At 40.9% G+C, this 26,975-nt stretch overlaps 1 long non-coding RNA gene across 1 annotated transcript in view; it reads left to right on the top strand.

The window, feature by feature from the left end:
- The first annotated feature begins 394 nt into the window (after positions 1 to 394).
- Positions 395 to 26,975, top strand: part of LOC141571812 (uncharacterized) — a 476,186-nt gene continuing 449,605 nt past the window's right edge. Inside the window, exon 1 of the long non-coding RNA XR_012496870.2 lies at positions 395 to 462. This is a non-coding gene — a long non-coding RNA (uncharacterized LOC141571812). The remainder of the gene's footprint in view (positions 463 to 26,975) is intronic.

Genomic DNA, 26,975 nt, shown 5'->3' with positions numbered 1-26,975 from the left:
AGAACCACTAGGGTTTAGTCTGATGTGTTCCTTGTGAGGAATGGCTGCCCGTTGGTATCCTCTGCTTTCACTAGGAGGAGTGGGGACCTTCATAAAACATACTTGTCATGTAGCGCCGTGTTTACAGCCATTACTTTGATTCTTCCTTAAATTACAGAATCTATGACCAGTGATTTCTTCTTATGCTGCAATGTGAAAATCTCTCAAAAAATATCCTTGCTAACGTCCAGTATATGAATATGTCCATCAACAGGGAACTCACTATCTTTCCTGGAAAGAACTTTCCACATTAGAATAATCTGTCTCTACCTATATTGTTAAAGAAAAACAAAACACACAACTATCTCTTTGTACTTTCAACACATTGGATTTTATTCTATTTTCTGAACCCACTAGAACATGATGGAACTGAAGACACCCACTTTCAATCTTCCTATCTTGCAGAGTCTTCTCTACTTGAGGGTGAGTGTCCTCCATGCCTGGGATCACTTCCCAAATTGCATGGTTTCTAATCTCTCTATCATGTTCACCTTCCTTTGCTATACAGTGAGTTCTCAGTTAACGTCATCGATAGATTCTGTGACTTTAAGCAAGATGACATATAATGAAACCACAGGGTAACTGATACAAATAAGAGTTAAGTTCCTCTAGTATCTCATCAATGTTATAACGAAATGACATTGAACAAAACGTCACTCTTCAAGGACCTGCTGTGCTTCTTTTTGGTGTGGGCTCACACCTGAGTCTAGCTAGGGCAGTTAGCACTCTTATAAATGATTGGGTGAACATAGTGGGCATTCTCAGACAGTGATCTGAGGGCAAAACTCTGAGGGGGAGAAGCACAGGAGAGGAGGAAGGAGACAGGGAGGAGGGGACTCATTCGGACTCTCTCTCCCACTGCAGACAGACTTCTGCAATGTAGCGGTGGGGGGGAGAGGAGTTCCACAGTCAACTGTGGGCTGCCATCGTCTCAGCTTTGTGACTCATTTGACAAGAGGCATTCAAATATAAAACCTGAGGAAAGCTTCTGATGGGTGTAACTTGGGTTATGGTATCTGAGGGACAGGGGTATCGCATTGGATGACACCTGTGTTATTTGACTTTCCTGTAGGTGGGGAGAGGGAGGGTGGGAGCCCCTTCAGAGCTGTCTGCAGTGGGAAAGAGGCGGTCCTCCAGTGGAAGTGATTGCTGTTTCCAGAAGAAGGGGGAAGGTAGTTAAAAGCAACTGATGTCCCCTACAGAGATTGTTTCAGGTTGAAACAGGTGGAGAGAGTGACTGCAGGAGTGCAACATACACTTACCCTTCAACTTCACAACATTCCCAAAGTCATCGGAAGTGCCTAGTTTCTAAATCCCAGAGGTCTGTCTCTTCCAAATATTTACCCTCCTGCTTGAAGAATGGCATCCGTACAGTACTGGGTGTGTCTTCTGAACAGCTGTGTAAAAGCAGGCCCCTGGGAGCCCGAGGTTTTGTCCAGAGTAGATAATATCAAGAGACATTCTGAAGCTGTCCATCATGGGTCAGGTGATGCCTCAGTGATGCCCCTGCTCCCTCCCGGGTTATGGAATCGCAGAGCAGGGATTATGTCAACAGGCTGCTGAGGCGATGCCCAGTACTGTCTTCTGGGAGGAGAGGCCAAAGGTCTGGTCCTGGCTCTGAGACCCTGGATTTTCCCCCACCCTGAAAAAATTCTCTTTGATTTCAGCTCACCTTAGCTCACCTAGAGTTTGACCTTATAATTGAATGGCCACTTAAAGAAAATCTTAATAGGCAATTGCAGCCCAAATATCCCTCTAATGTGATGTTTTGAAAAGTTGTTTCAGCCTCTTTAAGCTTAAGGACTGCCTGCACTTTATCGTAATGATTTTCTCAATACCTCATCTCCCCAGAGCATCCACGCATTGTAAGTACCTTCTGTTTGCTGCTTAAACTATTTATTAATCACATCCTTTCCTATTCAGCCCTAACCAGGAGAAATGACAATTTCAAGCATTTCTCAGTTACCTATTGTAAATTGGCCCAATTACTATATGATCTTATACACTATTCCTTGAGGTGTTTCACCCACTCCTGCACTGTAATTGGTTTGCTAAAAAGGAAAAGGGGATAAAAAACACACACAAAACACCTGTGTCTTAATGCTGTCCTATGGGGCTTTATTGGAGCCTAAGTTTTCTCTTAAATGGTTGGTTAAAGGAGGTTTCGGTATATACCCTTATTACAGCAATCACATTTAATGAACACATAAGTGCTCCCCACAATTTCAGTGAGACTATCCAATTTTCAACATTTATAAACCTGGAAATTGAGGCTCTTTCTCTGTCTTCCCATGAAGAGTTAGGCTGTGGGATTGAAAACCTAAATTGGATGCAGGAACCATTCACTAAAGATTGGAAAATAACTCCCTCATAATCAGGACACTTGAATCTCCTTGATTTTGTGTTTCTAGAAATTCCTCCGAGGTAGCTAGACATTGGCTCAGTATGTCCGCGTTCCCCGCAAAGGGAGAAGGCACTTTTAAGCCTCGTCACGTTGGATGTGGAGGGAACACTGTGCCCCTATGAAATGCTGGAGGCTGAGTATCCAGAACACGTGGATGAAGAACAGGGCGGGAGACTGTGGGTGTAGCTTCCGCATGCAGGTGATTCCCTGGATTGTCCTGGGGTGGTCCTGACCACCGCTGATTCCAGGAACAGGGACACTGTGCCCGTGGCTTGGGGACCTGGAGTTTATATCACTGGCTATTTTGGGCAAAGCACATTATAATTTGGAGATGGTCCTCTGTGAGAGAGTTAAAGAAGCCTTCCACTTGCCTCATTAACATTTTAAATTTCCTTCAGGGCTCAGGTCAGGGTTTGTGCTGTCCAGAAAGTCCTTTCCGAGCTCTCGACTGAAGTAGTGACCCTGGTCTAAGCTTTCAGCACCGTGTGCGTCCTAGCACCCACGCCATCACATGGAAATGATCTGCTTCTGTCCTATTTCCTTTCCAAGGCAGGCACTTGGTCTCAGTACCCTGTGCATCCCTGGCACATGGGGCAGGGCCTGGTACAGTAGGGACTTACTACATGGCTGTGTGATCTGACGTGGGCTCAGGGCTTGGTATCAGGAGAAGCCTGTGTGGCAGAAACACAGTGAGGTTTTCATGGTCATAGACTACGTGGGGCAGAATGCGAAGGTGATGTTTTCCTTCTGGGTCTTTGGTATAGAATGCAAAAAAGAAGAGAGAGGGGTAATTTGGGACGTGGGCCCAGCCTGCTCCAATAGGCTTGGGTGGGCAACCACAGCTCCAGTAGGGGTGTGTGCTGGGCTCATGGCAGCAGAAAAATCTCCTGGATGGAGCAAAGGGAAGGCAGGCTGATGGCAGGGAGCTGAGACAAAGTCCCCTTCCGCCAGCAGTCAAAGAGCTGCTGCTCATGGGGTATGCTTGGGGACATCGGTGGCCCCCTCATAATCTGTGGGAGCTTTGCTATCTCCAAAGTTATTTGGGGGCATTGCTTTATTTTTAATGTTGGAATGGGTCCCTTGGAGAGATAGCCCCATAGCCATTGCCACCTTTATTAGATCATGTGGCCTCCTGGGCGTTGCTATAAATGTGGAAGGATGGTAACTATCTGACCTCTGATGCCCCAGTGCCAGGGTTAGAATGCCAACTCTTTTCCTTAAAGTTGCCATGGTAATTGGCCTTGTCTATTGAAGTACTATATCACCCTTCACTGCCACGCATTTAATTATGCATTGTGGAAGGGTTTAAATAACAACTCTTACTTCTGAAAGTCTGCTCCAAGTCCTCCAGCATTACTAATAGAAATCCCAAGCAGTAAAGCCTATATTAAAATAAAAAATAGAAAAATGCATAAACTGCACCAAGCCAGTGTGATGGAAACCTTGCCAAAAACATAAAAAAAGCATATGCATAGTATTTTATTAAACTTAAGAAACATATGTAAATTTCTCTGTGGGATCCAAGCATATTAGTAATAGACATACCATGAAACTCAGTCATTCAACAGTCATAAGAGACAGCACAGACTGAGAACGTACTGCCATTTTAAAAGAAACATTTCAAAATGAGAGAAAAAGGACATTGACTGTATAATTGCAACTGGAACAATAACAGTGATGTCAGTGGCCACGAGTCATTTCTGGGCACCTCTAGTTCCAGTGGCCGCAGTGGGGTAGTGTGTCCTTAGGGTTTTCCAGAGAAGCACAGCCAATTACATATAATTGTGTGCGTATATTATAGAGTATGTGGTATGTGTGTATGCTCTACATAGAGTATATATATATGGATTTGCTTACATGATTATGGCGGCTGTGAGGTCCCCAGATCTGTAGTCAGCAAGCTAGAGATCCAGGAGAGCCCCATTGGTGTAAATTCCGGTCCGGGTCTGAGTGTGAAGCAGGATGAGACTGATGGCCCAGCTTGAAGACAGTCAAGCAGAGAAAGAGAATTCTTTCTTACTCAGCCTTTTTATTCTATTCAGTCCTTCAACAGATTAGATGAGACCCAACACAGGGGGAGGACAATCTGCTTTATTCAGTCTACAGATTCAAATGTTAATCTCATGCAGAAACACTCCCACAGATGTACGTAGAAATCATGTTTAAACAAATACTTGGGCACCCTGTGGCCCAGGCAAGTTGACACATAAAATTAACCCCTACAAGTGTAGTGTCCTGGAGTGCTCCTGCATAGGAAGGACTGCCTGATTTTACAGGGGTGAGTCCGTGGTGTCTGTACAATGCACAACCTTCCGAAATTACAGTAACAACTCTTGGGCCTTAACGTAAGGTTTGCACATGGTATTCATGGCTTAACTTATCACTACGCCTTTTTCTTTTGTCCAACAGTTTGTACCTAAGTAATTCTTCTTCCAGATGTCTGGGTATGATTTGTATTAAAATACATTTAAAAAGACAGATGGATTGCTATTAGAAGAAGGAATTTGATTCCTACTATAGAATATTACTTTGCCCAGGAGAAGAAGCTCTGAGTTAGAAAATGAAATCAGGATCCCGAATAACCTCCTGGTTCTGTGCTCCTGACCAAGTCACAGAGTTACTCTGAGCTTCCTATGCTACGCACACATGTGAAAGGTGAGCACCCAAAATTACCTAGACAGATTTCAGAGGGCATACTGACTTTTTTCTTCTTCTAGGCCAAGCGAGAGCTAGGCCAGGCCTAGACCTGGGGAATAACTTTGCAGTCTGGACGACTGAGCTTAAAAAGCAAAAGCTGTGTGAAGAGGGTGGTTCTTATCTTGTTCCACCAGTAATGCATCTCAGGAGATGGGTCTAGATGGCTTATGTGGCAAAATGACATTTGTATAACAAGACTCTGCTAGGATGGATTAAAGGAAGTCAGAGAACCAGCAACTGTGTTCTCATGAAGCAGGGCATGTTTCTTGAACTTGAGTGTCCATAGCCCTGGGCTATATGAAGATACGGAACAAACATGGCATCTTCTTGAAGCATCAATTCTGGCTAATGATTTTGGGGAAAATTACATTTATCCCAATAGATGCTTCATTGAGTCGAACACAACATTTACAAAATTTAAAAAAATTGCAACATGTGAGTTCAAAGAAATTTCATGCTCGTCATCAGCAACTAAAGTTACAACCCCTTCCCTTGGGGTATGTGTATACCTTCTTCTGGAATTAAAGAGATTTAGTCGAAAAAGTTTGAGAGCTCTGGTGATGACCATTGGCAGGCAAGGGATTGGGTTTCTAGACGCAAACATTATGTTGATTTTCTGTCTCACCCTGAGCTCTCTTTCCCTGCACCCTATCTATAAAGCTGAAATAAAGTTGTGTTTGTGTAGGTACTTCAAGCTGAACCAAATGATCTCTTGAACATCTCTGAGCTCTTGGCTCTAATTTTCACTGGGCTGGAGAAGAGGTAAAGCTCTTGTAACATTTGGTGCATAGTCCATTTTTGTACTCCATTCAACTGAGTTTTCAATTGCCCTGCACCTCTAGGTCACAGCCTCTCGGAGCCATCTTTGAAATGTCCTCAAAGAAACAGAAACTCACTGCTGGGACAGAGGTTCTCTATCTCTCTTGCTATTACATGAGCATTTCTCTCTCATTGGAAAAAGAGTGATGGCAACCACCCAGTAGGTGACAAGCTCCAATCAGCCTAGTGGGGTAGCTGTGGAAGCACATACCTTATTAAACGTAATACATGATAGATTGAAGTGTTGTGAACACTTGCTAGATGGTTTGGCAAAGATACAAGTTCTTTTGCCAAGTAAAGTCTAGAAACTACAAATCTCAAATCCATTATACAACAGCTTTATACTGAGGGCCTAGCTGATTTGGAGATTATAAAAAGTATCACAGCACTGACAGGTTTTCCAGATATTTGTACAGGAAGTGGATCCTTTTCAGGATTCCAAGGCATCTTTGTTTTGGGGAAATCAAATGTAAGTGGGAATTCGATAAAATGTAAGGAAGACACGTTTGGTTTGTTTGGATAACCTATTTGTGAGTGCAGCTGACAGTCTCCCAATCCTGAGTTATAGAACCACAGGAGACCCTGAGGGGTCAGCTGTGTAGGCGCCGGTTTCCAGGGAATGATAAAGATGGGATACTGACTTTCCATCTCTAGTTGTTCTGGTGAGGTCTTTTACCCGACGGTCCCAGCCTTCCCCAAGAGCTTAACATTCACTGTTCTGCTGTATTCTGGGCCAAGTCATTACGTAGTATTGGGCCAACCCCAGGCATTGTTACCAGTGACCCAAGGAGACTGCCTTTGCCTTGACTGAAAGCCTCTGCATCTATTCTCTTGTTTATCCAGTAAATATTTTTTGAGCCCATACTATGGAGTCTGAAAAATGAATTCTTCCCTTTTGTTCCTAACAGTACATTGAACATACCTATTGGCATCCATTGGTTTGAGAACCAGAGAATGTTCAGTTTCCTGGCACCCTATACTTGACACCCTACTATATGTCACCTTATGACACCCTATGACACATGCTACTATGACACCCTGTACTTCCCCTCATAGCACTTACACTACACTGTAACTTCTTATTTAATTACCTGTCACCCCTGCTAGACTCGGAGCTCTATAGGGCAAGGATCATTGCTATATCCCTAAAGCTTACACACATTCCTGGGTACCAGTCAGCCGCCCAATAAGTACTTATTGATTAAAAATAAATAAATACTTTATTGCCTTTGATCTTCTGATGAATTCCAGCAAAGGTAAAGCAGAATTCTCTAATGATAGTCCTGTCATCTTCCTTGGCTCCCCAATATTTTACAGACTCAGTGTGTATCAGAGGGCAGGGATCAAGTTAGATCCACTGGGAATGTATGTTTGGCTACTACCCAGCATGACTAGTGATTTCATGGAGCTAATTTTACTTGAAATGACCGTGAGAAAGGACACAAATACAACATAGCAATGTGTTGTTTTGAGGCGCAATAAATAATAATCGAAAGGCTTTAATGTTTTAGTGAAATAACACCATTTTCAAGAAAATTAGAGTCATTGATCAAATTCTAGAGTAAGAGCTAAATAGTTTTTGCTGTTTCTTTTTCATTTTCACACTTTTCATTCAAATGATAGTAGGTTTGGTAGGCTGAGAAAAAATAGTAAACATACAAAACAATAATTTTGTTCTAATAGGCTTGTAGTTTATTCTAGAATGAAACTGTATCAACATCTTCCTGTGAAATATGGAAATGTATGGTCAAAACAACCAACTTTGCCTTCAGCAAATTCTTCTGGCCTCGAGAAAACATAAACAACACAGTTTAGACTGTTTTGTCTATAAATACTGACTAATTAGAAGCAAAATACATGATACATACATTTTAATGGGTGATTTGCTGACAGTTGTGATTGTTTGAAAAACATAGCTGAATTTAGATAAATAATGAAAATTGTGGAACTTGAGGAAACACTTTGAACCATATTGCATTTGTCTAACGACTTGAGGACATATGCAGACATGAAGCTATCAAAGAGTTTGGTGTCCAGGAGTTTTTTGTGACTGGAAAGGAGGACTGATTTCATGAAAATGTGAACAATGCAATTTACAAGAGACTTGGAAGATGAGCTGAGAGAGATGGTTTGTTCTGATCTGTGAAGCAGCCTGGAAGGTCAGGAGTGAAGTGGGCAGATGATAGCAGCAAAGGGAATATTGGGAGAACATCACTTGGAGAGACAGCAATGCTAAGGAATCACAGCAATGGTAATTCAGGCAGGAGACCTTTTATAATGCAAAAGTAGTAATTGTGAAGTACAAGGCACGTTATCCCAATTAGGGGCCAGGAGAGGCTTTCTGGAAGGGTTCCTACCTGAAGGCTAAATAAGAAGAGCCAGGGGAGTAACTATTCCAGAAAGAGGGACCATCCTATAGAAAAAGATGAGTTAGGGAGGGGGATGGGGAGGGAAGAGGAAGGGAGGAGAGGGAAATGATAGAATGGGAAGGGAAGGGAAGGGAGGGGACGGGAAGAGGAGGAGAGGGGGAAGGCAGTGGAGGGGAGGGGAGGGGAAGGGAAGGGAAGGGAAGGAGAAGGAACGGAAGGAAAGGGAAAAGAGGGAGAAGGGAAGGAGAGGGAAGTAGACATATTTCCAGAACTGAAAGTAGTTGAGTGTGGCAGTAGGATGGGGGCAGAAGCTACTGAAGGTGAGTTAAAGGAGATGACCTTTGAGGTGAAAAAAATGGCTACATCAAGCAGGTCCTTGTGAGCAATCTCAGGACGGGGGAGCGTCTGAAATATTGGCAGCAGAGAGGTGATGTGATCAGGCTGCTGTTAAAAAAAAGATCACCCTCGAGAGTTGATTGGAGAATCTATGGGAAGCTAGGAGATTAGTTTGCTGTTTCAGTCGTCTAGAAAAGAGCTTATGGTAGCCCAGACTAGGATGTGTATTGGCAAGACAGTTGAGGACGTTATCAAGAAAGGGACTAAATGAGGACCGTGGAGTTTAAACTCTACAGGGAAGAAAGTGAAGATAGGAGCCCATGTAGAGTAAGAGGTACTGAGGTCAAAAGACCAAACATCTCCAAAAGGGTTGAGAATTGGCTGTGAGAGGGACGGGAGCGATCACTGTGACAGAGTGTGGCGCTCAGAACGCAATGTCTGATTTCTTTTTTATTTCAAAAGTGGAGTGGTTCTTTACAGTAATACATTGCCCGTGATGTGGAGATGGGGAAGAGAAATGGAGGCGAAGGTGCCCCGGTGAGGAGGGCAGGGACTGAGTGAGTGCGTTGTTGAAAGGAAATCCACCTGGGCCTGGGAGAGCCCTGGGCGGAGAAGAACCTGTGTGCCTGCTGCGCAGTCTTCACTGAGACCTGATGTGGGAGTGGATAGGTGATGAGGAGGAGGGGTAGCAAATGGGCCGTCAACAGAATGACGCAGTAGAGAAGGAGCAGAGGGCTTTTACAAGTAAGCAGTGGAGAAGGAGGCCAGAAATAGCGTCGCGCAGCCAGCAGAGGATGTGCGAGAGTCATTTGTCTCCAACTGAGAGGGAAGCAGAAGCCATTCCTCAGGCGAAAGCCACATTGTAGGTAAAACAAAAAGGTGAAAGGAGCTGTTGAAGAGACCTAGACGGTGTGGACCTGGATGGGGGCTCTGAAGGACACAGATTTAGGAAGGAAAGAGGGAGCTGCAGACGGAGTAGCTGAAGTTAAGCTGGATATGAGGCATGTGGGTGTTGGTAGCTGTAAGGTTTCCAAAACTGCTGAAGGGAGAAGCTTGCTGGAGCTTTTAGAGAGCATTAGCTGTGCGATACTTTTATTAAATGTGAAAATACGAGACTATCAGTTTCCCTAAATGGCCTTTGTATATTTGGACTGGAGCCATAGCTTTGTGATGCTGCCAGTTGGCCTCATCTCTGAACACGGATAAAAGATGCAAGCCCATAGGGCATCTCTGGAGATGTGTGTCCTGGGCACAGCTGTTGGCTGTATTATGGTCCCCTCAAATTGACGTATGATGATGAGATATCTAGATACGATGTTTCACTAGCCAGGAAAACTCACCTTGCAAAGATTTTTATCTCCAGATCTTTTTTTTCAGAGATTTCCTCAGCAAAGACTCATTTTCTCTTTTTTCTGTGTATCTAAAGAAATGAGCTCTAACCTTGAGGGAGGCAGAATCCAAGATCTGGCAACACTTATCATAAATAATGGATGAAAAAACATTTAAAAATTAACTGGGGAAAATTAAGTATCAGTGTAATACTTGTGCAAATTGGCTCCTGGGTATGGTAGGTTTGCCTCACAGAAGAGCTTGTCTGTACGCAATTCTCCTCCCATGGCACTCTCTGGGCACTGCTTAGGTTCTCTTACTCCCTTACAGATAGCTCCTTCTGTTTTCCTACTCCCATCCCAAAGTGACTATCCCTCAAACCTTATCTCTCAAGCTTGTGATTTTTTTCAAAAGTTTCTCTCTCAGGCTTTTACTATTTATTTTCAACTCTGTATAGCCTATGCCTTTCTCTGACCCCTATTCCAGACTCTTGCTCCTAGATGTATACATATGCATAGAACACCTTTCCTGGAATGCACAATTATTTGGAATCTTAACTCATTACCTTCTTCCTAAACGCCCATTCTCTCTCAGGGGCGCCATTATCATCTTGGATTTCCAGGCCCTAAATCTTTCTCCATCTCATTCAAACTGTTTCTAGGTCATACCAGTTCTTTCTTTGCAATCTTTTATTTTGTTTTATTCCTTTTATTCTTTTTCTTTTGATTCCACTGCCATGCAACCAGTCCCTAAGTCCTTTTTCTGACTCTCAAATTGGTCCTCTTCAGAAAGCCAATCATCTCAAAGCACTGACTTATTTGTCTCTACTCTAATAAAAAATCCATGGAATATTCTCCCTACCCATCTCTGCTATCTCAATCCTATTCAAAGGCCCAGCTCTAATTCTACCTCCTCTAGGAAGCAATAATTTCCACCCAAAGCTCCATTTCTCCATCTTGGCATCTGCTTCCAAAGAACACAACCTGTGACAATTGGCCGTAGGAGTGGTCCAGAAAAGCAAATACTGATGAGGTTTTGGATCGCTAGTCACCAGGCTGCACTAAAGACTCAGCCGTTGGCCAAAGATAGCATTCGCTTATTAAAACTTTTACTGGTGGTGAAATGAGAGGGTGAACTGGTGGAATGTAATGTAATAGCGTGTACGATTGTACGATATAAGAGGCTTTTGAGATCAATGTATGAGATGCGTAAATAATCTCTCTATAAGGGTGGTAGGGTCGGATGTCTGTTGCTAAATGCCACTGATGCTGTGCAGAGAATGTACAGCTGAAGGTGAGTAAAGGTAACAGGAGGCCAATGATAATGAGAGGGCATCTTTGGTTGCATACAAAGAATCTCTCATTTCAAAACCAAGTATCAACGTAGTACTTAATAGTGATAGTGGTTGAACTTCAAAGAATGTTAAATGCCCAGCAATGGCAGGTATGCTATATTAAAGTCTACCTACAGCCAAGAATATTGCCTGAAGAAAGACCATGTAGCACCATGGCATATGTACACAGTAATGATTCCCCCAGTTCTTCTCCAAAGAGAGCTAAAATCATTTACGTGGGTAACTATGCTCTGGGGAAAGGGGAGTGCCAAGATATTCCAGGACTGTTGGGCACAGGACTTGAGTTGATATTGATACCTAGAGACCTAAATTATATGGTCCTCCTGTGAAAGTAGGTGCATAGAGGGCTTGTACAAGGTCTGATGGTCATTTCGCCATTCTCAAATACACAGTTGGGTTTGACATACTTAGCAGTTGGTACAACCACTGTATTGTGTCATTAGTCTGTAGGGTCAAAGCTACATAGAAAAAATCTCTGACCTGTCCCTCATTCCTCTGTACCCCTCCTAGAGGGGATGGTAGACATTAGTGTCATATTTATAAGATATCAAGGATGCAGGTCATGGTTTTTATCATATTTCCATTTAATTCATGAGTCTAGTCCTTGCAAAAACTGGATGGAGCTTGGAAAATGATGGTAAATTACGTAAGCTCAACAAAGCAGTACCCACAATCACAGCTGCTTTGCCAGATGTGTTATCTCTATAGTCTATATCCATGTGACTCTTTTGTAACTATCAATTTGTACTACTTAATCCCTTCACGTTTCTCATCCATCCCCCCAACCCACCTCCCTTCTAGCAACCATCAGTTTGTTCTCTATCTATGAGTCTGTTTCTGTTTTGCTTGTTCATTTATTTTGTTCTTTAGATACCACATTATAAGTTAGATCATATGGTATCTGTCTTTCTCAGTCTGACTTATTTCACTTAGCATAATACCCTCTAGGTCCATCCATGTTGTTGCAAGTGGTAAGATTTCATTCTTGTTTTAGCATAATATTTCATTGTATATCTGTATCACGTCTTTATCCAATTGTCTGTTGATGGGCATTTCAGTTGCTTCCATATCTTGGCTATTGTAAAATAGTGCTGCAATGAATATAGGGGTGCATGTATCTTTTGTAATTAGTGTTTTGGGTTCCTTTGGATAAATACCCAGGAGTGGAATTGCTGGGTCATAAGGTAGTTCTATTTTTAATTTTTTGAAGAATCTCCACACTGCTTTCCATAGTGGATGAACCAATTTGCAATCTCACCAACTGTGCACAAGGGTTCCCTGTCTCCACATTCCCGCCAACACTTGTTGGTTGATTTATTGATGATGGCCATTCTGATAGTTGTGATGTAATAGTTCATTGTGGTTTTTATTTTCATTTCTCTGAAGGTTAGTGACATTGAGCATCTTTTCATATGTCTGTTGGCCATTTGTATGTCCTCTTCAGGGAAATTTCTATTCAGGTCTTCTGTTTATTTGTTAATTGGATTGTTTTTATTTTTTTTTTGGTGTTGAGTTGTATGGTGTGTATATATATATATATATATATATATATATATATATATATATATACACACACACACACATATGTGTATATATACATATATTTAATAAATAAATATAATAAATAAAATATAATAAAATTTGGATATTAACTCCTTATCAGATGTATCATTGATGGATATTTTCTCCCATTCAGTAGGATGTCTTTTCATTTTGTTGATGATATCCTTTGCTGTGCAAAAGCTAAGTCTTTAATCTATTTTGAGTTTATTCTTTTATATGGAGTGGTCCAGTTTCATTTTTTGCATATATCTGTCCAGATTTCCCAGCACCATTTATTGAATAGACTGTCTTTACCTCCAGCTTATATTCTTGCTTCCTTTGTCCTAGGTTAAATGACCATATAGGCATGGATTTAATTCTGGGCTCTCTATTCTGTTCTATTGATCTCTGTGTCTGCGTTTATGCCACTATCATGCTGTTTTGATTACTATGGCCTTGTAATATAGTTTGATGTCAGGTAATGTGATACCTCCAGCTTTGTTTTCTTTCAAGATAGCTGTGGCAATTTGGAGTCTTGTATGGTTCCATATATATTTCAAGATAATTGTTCCAGTACTGTGAAAAATGCCATTGGTATTTTGATAGGGATTGAATTCAATCTATAGATTGCTTTGGGTAGTATGGACATTTGAATTACATTAATTCTCCCTATCCATGAGCTTGGTCTATGCTTTCGTTTATTTGTATCTTTTTAAATTTCTCTCCTCAATATCATAATTATCTGAGTACAGGTCTTTTATTTTCTTGGTTAAATATACAGTAGTACCTCAGTTTTCGAATGTCTCCATTGACGAACATTTTGGTTCACGAACGCCGTAAACCCGGAAGTAAATGCTTTGGTTTTCGAACACACCTCGGAAGTCGAGCATGTCGTGCAGCTTTCACAGAGTGCAAGATCCTGAGGCCTAGCTGTCGGCTGTTTTCGAACGTTTCAGAACTTGAACGGTCTTCTGGAATGGATTACATTAGAAAACCGAGGTACTACTGTATTCCTTGTTTTTTGTTTTTGTTTTTTTGATGCAATTGTAAATGAGATTTTTTTCTTAATGTCTCTTCTACTTTATGTAACCTGTTGTTGATTCCTTCTAGTGTATTCTTAATTTTAGTTATTCTTTATTTCTTACTGTTTCATTCTTACAGTTTCTATGTCCTTCTTTATGCTTACTATCTCTTTATTGAAGTTCTCACTAAGTTCCTTAAGCATTCTTATGACCAATGTTTTAAACTCTGTCTCTGGTAGGTTGGTGGCCTCAATTTCATTTAGCTATTTTTCCGGAGTTTTCTTCTATTCTTTTATTTGGGGCATATTTCTTTGTTTCCTCATTCTTGCAGCCTCTCTGCGTTTGCTTCTATATATTAGTAGATCTCCTATGTCTCTCAGACTTTGCCAGGTGGTCTTATGTAGTAGTGGTCTTGAGTGGTGCAGTGGTGCAGTCTCCATAATCATCTGTGTGTGTGTTCCGGAGTTTCCTTTGTGTATGTAGTATATATTCACCTGTTGTAGTTGAGCCTTGATTACTTTTGACATATTGGTGGTTTGGATTCTCTCAGGCTGATTGGCTGTGAGGGTTGGCTATGCCCACAGTGTATGAATTGTTGTGTGGGTGCTGACCCCTCAGAGGGGGATTTGCCTGAGCAGGTTCTTGTGCCTGTTGAAACCCCCGTTTGGGTTTGCTGCTTGTGTGGTCTGAGGCCAGCCTCTGGGTGTGTTGTTTTTGGTTCTTCTTGGGAGGGGTACCCATGCAGGCCAATTTCAGCCTTGCCTGTGACCAGCCGAGGGCTACTTGGTAGGAGCTACAAATCTATATGTAGTTGTCTGCTGCCTGTGTTGGACCTGGAGTTGTGTGGGAGTGGCCTCATGGTGACCCAACATCAGCTGCCATCAGTTTTGAGGCTGGGGCAGCTTAGCAAAAGGCCCAGGGCCGCCCTTGGCCTGTTGCCACCAGCTAGCTGACTGTAAAGCTCAGTCACTTAAAGAGCCTCCTTAGGTATGTGGGCTGGCTGGCTGACCTGGTGCCCTATACCCCTCCATCCCCTCCCCCTGAATTGGGCAGGGTGGTGTACCAGGTTGCCACAGTCTATGGCCAGTGGTTTTTACAAAGTTAGTGCAAGTCCAATTCTTGCACCAGTGCTGAACCTGTGGCCATTCCACAAAATGCCCAGAGAACACCGTGGCCAGCCATCACCAGCTTGGGGCCCACAGATCCCTGAGAGCTGCGCAAGAAAGGCTGCAGCATGAGTAGAATGAGCTGGGGCTGACCTCCAGCCTGAAAGTTTCCCAGGCTGAACTGATATTGAAGCCTCCTTCAGCTTGTGGGGTGGGGCCAGCCTCCCAGGAGCTGAGAGAACCTTGGGCGATGAATGCCACCCTAGCTGGGTGGGCAGGGTCCAAGGGGATGTGCATGTAAATTTTACCAGACCAATATGGTGGGCCCTGCGGGTGTGGGTTCGACACAGGAAAGATGGTGCCATCCTATAAGCTGCACATGAGGCAGTCTCTACACTGGGATAATGGTGGCTGTCCCTGTAGCTCTCACCCTGAAAACACACAACTCAGTCTTTCCCCTCTGTGTCTCTGGTGCCTCTTGAGTTACTGCCCTTCCACCAGAGCCCAGAGTTAGTGCTTGCAAGCTAGTGTGTCTGTGTATGGACCCTTTAAGAGGATATCTGTATTTCCAGCCATCTTGTATCCCATTGGGACTACTGGTCAGAATCCTCACTGATTTTCACTGCCAGTTGTCTTGGGACTCCTCTTCCCGGCACAGGAACCCTGGGCTGGAGACCCTGGTGTGGGGCTGTGATCTCTCACTCTTCTGGGGAGACCTCTGCCACCTAGGTTTCCCTCCTGGTGCTTAACTAACACCCGTGGGTTTGGGGTCAGCCTGTTTCTTGTCTCTGCCCCTCCTACCAGTCTTGATGTGTCCTCTTCTTTACATCCTCAGTTATAGCGGTTCGGTTCATCTGGTCTTCAGATGATTCTCGAGGTTGCTTGTTCTATGATTTAGTTGTAATTTTAATGTGATCCTAAGACATGGCAGACATAGAATTTACCTATCTCACAATCTTGGACCCAAGCAAATCAATATCTTTAAAAAAAATTGATTTGACTGTGAAGCAAATGTGCATCAGTTTCAAAACCACAACTTTTAAAATGAAGTAAATTAATTCTTTTGTCAAATCAATATTATTAAAATTGAATTCAAAGAGGTAATGCATAAATTGGAAAATTGAAAAGCAACTAAATTTATTATCAAAAAGTGTCCTTTAAATTTTTCTTATAGTTTTGCAATCAATTTACATAATACTATCGATTACAATTAAATTTTTTATATTGGTTCATATTGGAAAATATGTAAAATCATTATTATTGATTTGTATTACAGAAAGTTTTAATTTCAACATAAATTTGCATACAAGTGTAGGTCACAACTCAACTTTTCTTAGAGCTTCAAAGTTAGTTTCTTCATATGCAGTGTGATATCAGTAAGAAAATATAAATTGCACTGCCATATTTTGGCCTTTGATTATTAAATATTTTGCAAACATTCCTTTTGTCTCAAGGAGTTTATTAGAATTGAAGTTTATATTTTGGGAAATCTTTATACAACACTTCCATGACTCAACCAATGAAAATAAGATCATTAAACTTATTGTCTTCTATTGTTTTCCAAAGTTGATAAACTGGTGATGACTTTTGCATATATACTGCATGATTTTAACCATTATATGAATGGCACTTTCCCTAGAGTTTGCTTCAGAAAACTAAACACAAATATTTTCAATGTGTATCATATCGTGGGATAAATCAACAAGGGAAATATCGATGTCTTGTTTTAAAATACCAGTAAATGAAATTTTAATATAATTGGAACACCATACATAGTCATAGAAACTAATTTTTCATGTCTAGATGGAAATTCTCTTTGAGACATATAAAGCATTTAAAAATATCTGTGCCATCGGTTTGAATTTTTAGTTCACAAGTTGATATTTATAAGTCTGGAATTCAAATTGAGACAAAATGTACCAAAATATTAATTGGGTCCTATCTTTTAATATTGTATGGCCCTTCTAAAGCTAATGAAAAGGATTTGTAATTTTTTGATACTGTTGGAAAATTTTATTATTCTAGTGATAATGTTGGATGGTCATTAATTGAGGATCTTTCAACTGAAAAATTTCTTTTGTAGATTTTTCTTATTATTTTATAACAAAATTTCTATAACTGAAATAACTTATTTTATAATTTCTACATCTGAAAAAATAACTTTCTATTTTGTGTAAGTATCCAAGGAATTTTCTAGCTGGCAGCATTACAAATTCAGATCCTGTTAAGACTCTTACAAAATTTTTGTTAGATATTTAATTCTGATTCCAGGTAACTAATTTTATTATTTAATTCCTTTTTCACTGTTGAGAGGCATCTTCTTATCTAATTCACTCTACATTATTGGCTGAAAATGTCTCAATATTTCTCACTTATTTTAAAAATTCTTTTACACAACAAACAACGTTCTTGTTTTCTTTTGCTGTAGCAAATTGCAATCGCCATTTGAAAATCATGATATACTTTCTTCTAGTCTCTTTTTTCTTTACCTTTCCAGTTACAATACTGGCCTTTGCATTTTGACTCCATCTGCGTCACAATATACGTTCATTTTGATTTAAAAAATATTTATTTAGTTGTTTAAGCTGGAAAAATAGTTTAATGATATTACAATTAAATAATAATAAACACTTTAATTATGTGTTACATTTTATATAGGCATCATTACAATATATACTGATTACAGAAAGTACTCAAATAAACACACTATTACACTGATGACTAGAAAAAGTCATTTGTACTTAATTACTTTGTTGATATCCAGTTGCTCAGTCATGTATTTGTGTGTAATACTAGAAATGATGTGTAACCCTGAAACATGCTCTATAATATAACATTATTACATTATCCCATGTAATCTTTATCATGACATGTAATCCTACCAAAACAATGAATTTTGTGTTAACAAAAGAAGTATTTTGCACTGATTCAATCTTTCTATTTAAATTAATTAAAATTAAAAATTTAGTGTCTCAGTTGTATCAGCCACATTTCACATAGTCGATAGCCACATGTGGCTAATATAATAGAAGACACCGATCTAGACCTTTTGGACACTTTGCACACCATCACATTCATCCATTACATCAATTACATCATGTTGTTTGGACTGGAAGAGGAAGAGGTAGCTAGCACACTAGGAACCTTGGTACGACACATATTCTAGGGAGTGGGAAAGAAGCCCTGCAAATATTCAGGGTTCTCTCATATTCATAAAATTTTTTGAAGCCCAGTGTTCAGAGGCAAGGCATGATGTCCCTCCAAAGGAAAAGATAAACTATTACATAATGCACTTTCTATCTTGACTAAGAGGGCATAGTAGTGCCTGGTGGGACTCTTTAGTTCAGTTGACAGTATATTCTGCACATAGAGATATTACTCTGGCCCATGTGCCAGGTAATGTAAAAAGCTGCCAGTTTTGAGAGGGCCCAGAACAGGAAAAGGTTCTGCAACTCTGCCACTTGGGTCATATGATCCAGTGGGCCCCATGGTGTTAGCGGTATCAGTGGGAAAAGATGGCTGCATGGGGTTTGTGACACACTCCAGTGGGAGAACTACAACACAGGCCCACAGTGTTCTGGAATAAGCCCATGTTATCTGTAGTGGAGAGTTATAAGCTTTAAAATGATAATAACAATAACAAATACTCCTGGTTTACTACTGGGTCCTAGTAGACACAGAATGCCTGACAATGGGACACCAAGTGACCATGTGGCTGGAACTATCCATTATCAGCCGAGTCCTCCCAGACCCAAGAAGTCATAGATTTGGTAGGCCCATACTTCATTGCAAGATGGGAGTGGTGCATCCTGGGTGGAACATGAGAATGGCCCAAGGGCACACGCAAGTGCATGAGTACGTTGCCCACACCCACATGACACCCATTACTGTTGCATTAGTGACTCCCTCAGCTCATGCCTGTGGCTGCATCAGGATTCACACAAGCAGTTGAAGCAGTAACAAAAAGACTGATCTTGGTTTACAAATCGGTCAACTTGTTATGTGGGTACAAGCCAACCCCTGCGCGATAGCTTCAGGATGGTCTTGAAAGACAGCAGTGGTAAGAAACTTCTCCTAATTGTAAGAGTTTTGGATAATGCACTTGACCCTCAATGCTGTATGAAAAGAGAAATGGCCCCAAGTTTAAATGCATATGGACTCATGGGCAGTGGTGAATGAAAACAGACTGAAACATTAGGAACAAAGAATTCTGAGTTAATAATATGTGAACAGACAAATAGGAGTTGTCATGATGTGTGGATTTTTATAGTACACATATAGCACAAGAGAACATCCACCACAGAAGAAACACTAAACAACCAAGTGGGCAAAATTATTCAGCCAGTTGATGTCAGCCAATGTCTGTCATCATCTACCTCAGTGTTGGATGGTGGACGCATGGATAGAGTAGGCACTGGGGCAAAGATGGAGGCCTCACATTGGTTCAGCAGCATCCGTGCTCACTTACCCAGAGTGATCTCCCTGTAGTCACTGCCAGTGGCCAGCCTGCTAGCAATGGAGACCAGTGCTGAGCCCCCAAATGAGCACCGTTCCTTGAAAATATCAAGTGGCCATTTGGTGGCAGTATGACAACATTGGGTGCCTTTCATCCTGGGAGGCTGGAAGTTCGCTTTCACAGGAGCAGGACATGTAACTTGCATAGGTATTCCCTTCCTGCCTGCAGGGCTTCAGCCAGCACCACTATTCATGGGTTTATATAATGTTAAATGCAACAACATGGGGGGGTGTGAGGGGGGAAGAGAGAGAGAGAGAGAGAGAGAGAGAGAGAGAGAGAGAGAGAGAGAGAGAGAGAGAGAGAGAGAGAGAGAGAGAGGATGATTGAGAATGCTGTATTCCTATAATTGAAAGGTTCAGATGTCCAGAGAACAGAAGAAGGAGTTAGCAAAGAAGAGATGGGAGATGAAATTGAAGAGGTCATAGAGAGTATATCACAAAAAGCCTTTGCAAGTCAAACTAAGAAGTTTGGGCCTTATGTTATGGGTAACCAACGAAGGATTTTAAAAAGGCAAGTGACGTGATCCAATTTGCCACAAACCTCTTATTATCTTGGAATTTACTTCTTACCTTGTTTGTGGAGAAGAAGGGGAATGTGACATTCTGAACTAAAATATAATCTCATGCAAGCCAGGTCCCTGTCCTGTTTATCATAGAAGAAGGCCTCTCATTTTTATAATGAGACAATTTTTTTCAAGTAACAAAAACATACAAATGGGATAGGGAGGGCATCTTTGCCTGCTCATATTTGTAAAAACCAAGAACAGAATATAGAAATGCTCAAAGAGCACGTTTGAATACATCTCTTTGTAAAACATGACAGAAATGAGTGATTATTTAAATTGGACAGGACTTTGCATCCTTGGCTCCTTGGTGGCAATGCCTTTTGTCTGAACTCCCTTACTAGAAAAATGTCACAAAGGATAAAAAATGAGTCCAATAAGTTTTATTCAATTTCAGAGTCTATTATATATTCTGTTTTACACAAAGCATATAATTTTAAATTTCATAGATAGGCGCACTGAACATATACTTGGTAGATATACAGCTATTTGTATGGGGAAATTGAAACCCTCCAGGGAGGGTACATTAATAATTCTTTACTTGTAAGACAGAACAGCCATCTCATATTCCAAACAAAGCCCGTCCAGCACAAAAGTGATTCATGGTCATTTATAAAAACTGATTACCAATCACCAGATCTTAAAGCCATGGCAATCTTTATTTTTCAAGCTCATAAACAATAAAGCTCCCTTTTGTTTAACACATATGAAGGACCTTTTTCCCACAGAGGAGTTAGTAAATGCAAAAGCTAATTTTCCACATCTGACAGCCTACATAAAAGCTGATGAATACATATATGATAAATATATATTTCAGTGGAAAGAAAATATTAATGTGTATATATTTATATAGAGTTTTCTTTCACTGAGCTGTTGATCCAATGGGAGAACAATGCAGAATCTGACTTCTTTGTTTCAGTGCCCCAAAGGCAAAATTTTTCCTGACAGGACAGTTAAAAATATTCTTCATTAATCCTAGATAAAAATCCATATTCACATTTAGTTTAAATGATTATCTGAACAAGATTTTAAAATAGTAGTTTCTGTACTTAATAGTGGGAAACAAGAGATTTTAATAATTCCTGATTAGTAGCTTAATCTCAATGCTTGGTAAAGGCAGACGAATCATTCATCATTTCTGATCACCGAGGAGTCCCAAGGTACCAGGTAGAACCAGCGTGACTCTGTGACTAACGGGTCCTGATGGGGCTCCTTTTCTCTGTTTCAATGGTTGAATAACAGGCCAAGTAGATAAGAAAGAAACAAGGCCATTTTTCTGCTTGGCTTTCACGTGTTCTGTCAGCATCTGCTGTGTGCTCCAGTGAGACAGTAACTTCTCCAAAGGTCAGCTTAAAAGCCTGGAAGTGTGTGCACCCACCATGTAGGTGCTCATGAAGGGAAGTGAAATCCAGAACTCAGTAAAGGGGTAGCCAGAAGGTGGGAAGACGGAGGCACACAGGCAAATTGATGTTTATTTCCCATGATTTACACGATTGGTCTTGTATCTGGAAGAGTTCCTTAAAGTATTTTAACTCTGAGTGAATTGAAGAAGTATAATAAATGATCAGTCTTAAGTTAGGTGATATTTTGGGCCATGTTCAAGGGTGATGTGGTCAGAGTTGAGTAACAGTTGAGCTCCTATTGACAGAAATCCATGGGTATCTTTGGTCCCCCATATCAACAATAAGACAGAGCAGCCCTAAGTTATTGTTGATTTTAGGCCACTTGGCTTCTCCTGCTCAAAGTCTTGAGTCCTACTTTGGAGCACTAGCTCTGGTCTTTCTTTTTTAAATTTGTTTATTTTTATTAGTTTCAGGTGTACAAAACAATGTAATAGTTAGACATTTACACCCCTCAAAAGCGATATAACCCACCCCACACACACCAATCTATTTCCCCTCTAACATTGTATATAGCTGTTACAATACCATTGACTCTATTCCCTATGTTGTACTCCACATCCCATGGCTATACATATAAATAAATAAATAAATAAATAAATAAATAAATAAATAAATAAATAAATACATATTTACTTATAGTTGACATTCTACTTCAGCTTCAAACATATAGCGTGTTGGTCAGGCATTTACACAGTCTATGAAGTGATCCCCCTGGTAAGTCCAGTGCCCATCTGGCACCTACATAATCTTTATAACATTATTGATTATGTTCCCCATACTGTACTTCATATCCCTGTGACTATATTGTGACTACTAATTTGCACTTTCTAATCCTCTTCACCTTCTCCCCCATCCCCAACCCCTCCCATCTAACAACCATCAGTTTATTCTCTATGCCTCTGAGACTATTTCTGTTTTGTTTGCTTTATTCTGTGCTTTAGATTCCACATATAAGTAACATCATATGGTATTTGTATTTCTCAGTCTGACTTATTTCACTTGGCATAATATCCTCTAGGTCCATCCATGTTGTTGTAAACGGTAAGATTTCCTTCCTTTTTATGGCCGAGTATAGGTTGGTGAGAATATTATTGCGGTTTTCGCAATTATTTTTAAACTTTTAAACCGCAATTACTTTTTGCAGCAACCTAATATAAATGTACCACAGTTTCTTTATCCAATCGTCTAGCTAGCCCTGATCTGAGTCCTTCCAGAGCCTTAGGACTTGCATGACTGGATCTTCATTTAAAAAAATAACTCCATGTCCAGTACCTGTGGGCTCTCCTTTGTTACATCTCCTCTTTGTCCTTTGGCCGTTTAAGTGCTTTGGGCTTGAGCTTCCTTTTTCTCTGTAATATGATTTGACTCACTCTCATTGCTCATCTTGACTGGTGGCATCATTAATGGTATATTGACTATGTCAGTCAAAAATGGCCAGGCCCCTGCCTTCTTGTCTGCTTCCTTGAACATTTTCTAGGGAAACTTGAAAGGAGGTTTAATTGTGGGGGAAAAGGTATTCAAAAATTCCAGTCCAGTTTTGGCCACAAGAACAATCTTTAGATCTTATTCTGTACCAAATATGTAATCCCTCTGGGGTCTGTTCTAAGCTGTGTAAGCAGATAGTTTCCAATTTTTCAATGGCATTTTTAATAGTTACCTTCTGGAATTCAGCTTTCAAGGGATTTTCTGATAAGAGCTATGTAATCAGGATGGAATCTCTTATGAAAAGGACTTTCCTTTTCCAAAGCTTGAAAAAGCTGTTTCTCTTTTCTCAAATTATCAGGCTATCTATCAATAATTGAAGGTGAGATCGAAACTATGACCTTGGAAGGTAGTGCAAAAGATTTGCTGAAGTTGTTCAATAGTGTGAGCTAGTTTTTAGATTATGAGTTTTTGAACTATATTAAAAGTAAACTTTTCACACTTGTCAGGGTCTGGGAACAGGTTCGTTTATTCGACAAACATTTCACGTATTCAACAAACAGTACTGTGAAAGTAGAGGAAGAAAGCAAATAGAAGAAGTTTCTAGCTGCTCTTCCACACTGAGTGTCCTTGGCACATTACTGTAGAAAGCTCCATCCTTGGTCTAGCTACTGTAGTGTCTCACAGTTCCATGTTTATCTTTTGATAAATGATGTACCCAGCTTGGCACACAGACCTCCATCCGAACGACCTGTGGAGTGTACCAAAACACAGATTCCAGACTTCAAGCCAGATAAGCAATCCATATTTAAATGGAAGGGCTGGACATGGGTGTTTTAACAAGTACCCTAGATGATTTCTTACGCACACTAAAATCTGACAGTCACTACATGAGAAATTGTGGCCAGAATCCTGCCTCCCTAACTTAACAGCATGACCTTGGGCAGTATATTTAATCTCTCAGTGCATCTATTTCCTCATCTGTAAAACAGCAGATAACAATAGTGTCTACCTCATGGGGTAGTTGCAGGGGTCCTGTGAGTTAATATAGTATGTAATGAGCATATGTTGAATGCTTGGACTAGCGCTTAAGAAGTACTATTATTATCAGCACTATTAGTGGTAGTATCGCTGAAAGCAGGAGACTCAGTTTGTAAGGGTTTCTGTATGGAAAACCAGTGGGCTCAGTTTCAGGGCTAGGCAGGGTATCACGAGGTAGGGTCTCCTGTCTTGCTAAACTGGGTTAGGATGAGCAGGGCCCGGGCTGTAAAGCTCAGGAATTGAGAGAGCACCGGGCAGTAGAGTGTGGTGCTTGAGGCCCAGTTCCGTTTGAGTCCCAATACTGCCCCCTCGTGGCCATATGACCTAAGGCCGGAGAAGCCGCGTTCCCTCACCTGTTAAATGGAAGAAAATTATATCTACTCTGTTCATCTTTTAAGGCTTACCTTTTGAAACCGATTGTTAAAGTGGGACTTTTCCTGTTGACTGTATTTTGATGTTCTGTCCTCCATTCCTGAAGAGAGGAGGGAGACCATGCTGAGAGCAACTCCATGATGAGCTGGTCACTCTTGGCCATCATCTTCCTCAAAGTTATACAATGGGAGGCACAGGAAAGAATTAGAAGAGGATGAAGACTGAAGAGTTCTTTGGAGAAAGAGTGTTAGCGTTCTGTACATTTCCTCCTCTTCTGTCTGCTTCTTCCCTCAAAGTCAAGTGGACAGGGCTACAGGTATGATCCAGGAAACTTGATGCATGTCTACTGAGCTTTGGGAGGGCCACCAGGGCATCACGTTGACCAGAAAGAGCCCGGATGTACCATTGCCGTAGGAGCTGTGGAGAATCATGAGGGCATTAGCTGGGGAGGGTACCAGGGAACTGCAGTCAAAGCCTGGGGATCTGGCGGGGAGTCTCCAAATATCCACCAAAGCGTCACAGGAGAGAGAGAATCAAGTTAACATTTGGACAACTGTTACACCCAGGGCTATTAATGCCAGATTACACCTATGGCTGGCAAGATATACCTTTTCTTGTCCTTCTTATCTCTTCTCCCTTCCTTTTACCTGACTTTGGAGAGGCCAGTAATGGTCAGTGGGGGAGAAAGTGAAGCAAAACCAAATGCGGATTGTCCGTGTTCCTCCAACTTCCGGATGTAGGTTTTTGAGCCTGACACAAACCCAAGCTCAGGGAGGGGAGAAACTTGATATTGAAAGAGGGTTTGAAACTTTAATATTAGACTGGACTGGGAATTTCAAAATCTTGAGGTGATCAGAAAAGCTACAGGAACTTTCTGGGATTTTATTCAGTGACAGAAAAGACTCCATGAGCCTACAGAGTAGGTTTACAAAGACAGCAGTTAGGCAGAATAAAGTCATTTTGGGGTTGCATTCTGACCTGTCCAGCTGGTTCACAGAACCAGTTACTTTGTAATGCTGCAAGAATCACACAAGCTCATGGTTGGGAGAGTTCTTCGAATATTGTGGTGTCATACATATTTTGCAATATTGTTAATATTATTATATGCATATAGATATAACTGAAAAAACACACACAGAAAACACTAAGTACCTCTTTAGTGAAAAGAATGTCTTGTGCTAGACATTTAGAGGATATATAAATAAATATGACATTGTCCCTGCCTGCAGAGAACTTATTATCTCCGAAGAGTGAAAACTGCGTAACCTACAGTTTTCTTACCCAGCTTTCTGCATGCCAACTGAAGTCAGACAGCAAACGTGAATGTGATCAAACTTGAAAATAAGTTATGGAAGCTAATTCTCTATAGATATGATTCAAACTAAACAGAAAGATAGTTTGTCTTCTCGTTGCCTGTCTTTGAGCTTCTCAGCCCAAGCCTCTCTGATCTTCAAATACTTGATTCTTTCTGTGTCTCTTCTCTGTGATTCCCACTTTCTGTGCAGTGCATTTTGGGGAGGATCAAAAGGAGGCATTGAGGAGCCATGTCCCTTCTCAGATATCTTTGACCTTGAGTGTAGCCTTCAGACTACTTGGTTGCTAGGCAGCAGTTTCAAAGATTTCTTAGCCAAGATCCAGTAGACAGTCTTGCTAAGTCTTCACATCTGACGTAGCCTTAATGTTCTCATGTAGGACACATGCTACCTGAATTGAGAAATTCGAACTGATGTAAGATTTTATTAATTCCCAACCATTCCTTCAAAATAAAGAAATGACTGAATGATTAATCATGAATTTATTTAATTCCTATTTGTTCAGGTTGGACATCTTAGGATGTCCTGTAAGTCTCCCCTCTACTTTGGACCTAATATCTAATCAGGAACTAAGCCTATTGGTGCTTCTCCATAATGTTCTTTCTCTCTGTGTTATCTCTACCACCCTCATTTAGGAGGATAGCACAGCTTATCTTGACTACCACAGCATCTTCCAAAATTGTCCCATACTTCATCTTTCAACTTTCAGAAATGCTATTCATTGTACATGTAAATCTATATTAGCTTCATAAATCTTAAACACTGATCATGTTTTCCCCTTTGCAATAAATTCAGTGTTTTCTATTGGTTCAGAATAAAGTCCGAATTTCTCAGTCCCAAATTCAGGTCCCTTCACCCTCCTTCTCCAGTTCTTCATCCTCATCCTGATGCATTCCAACACAAAACTTATGCCCCATCATCTCTACTTTCTTCAGTGACCCTCCAGAGAACTTCAATTTCCTTCCACCATGCTGCAAGCTCTTTAGGAGTAATATTCACCCCAACACATTCTGCCTCCCACATAGCAGCTAGCCCAGAGTGCAACACAGATTGCTCTTGAGTAAATGTTTGTAGAACAAGTCAGTGAGTGTACCCCACAAAGTTATTGTCAGGCTTACATTCAGCTCTTGTCTCACAGAATGCTCTCTGCTTGGAATGCTTTCTCTGTTCACTTTAAACTGTTTGCTAATTTTGGTAAATTAAAGTTGTGCGTAATTTTCATCTATTTCCATTCATTGGCACAAAACTCTTCATAATCTCTTCTTATCTTATTAATGTTTGTGGCATCTGTAATTAAGACTCCTATTTTTATTCTTAATTTTGTTTATT

The sequence above is a fragment of the Rhinolophus sinicus genome, chromosome 2 (assembly GCF_057876585.1).
Source record: "Rhinolophus sinicus isolate RSI-liver-muscle chromosome 2, RSI-T2T, whole genome shotgun sequence".
Lineage (NCBI taxonomy): Eukaryota > Metazoa > Chordata > Mammalia > Chiroptera > Rhinolophidae > Rhinolophus > Rhinolophus sinicus.
The sequence above is the reverse complement of the archived record's forward strand: the minus strand, read 5'-3'. Positions and strand labels throughout refer to the sequence as shown.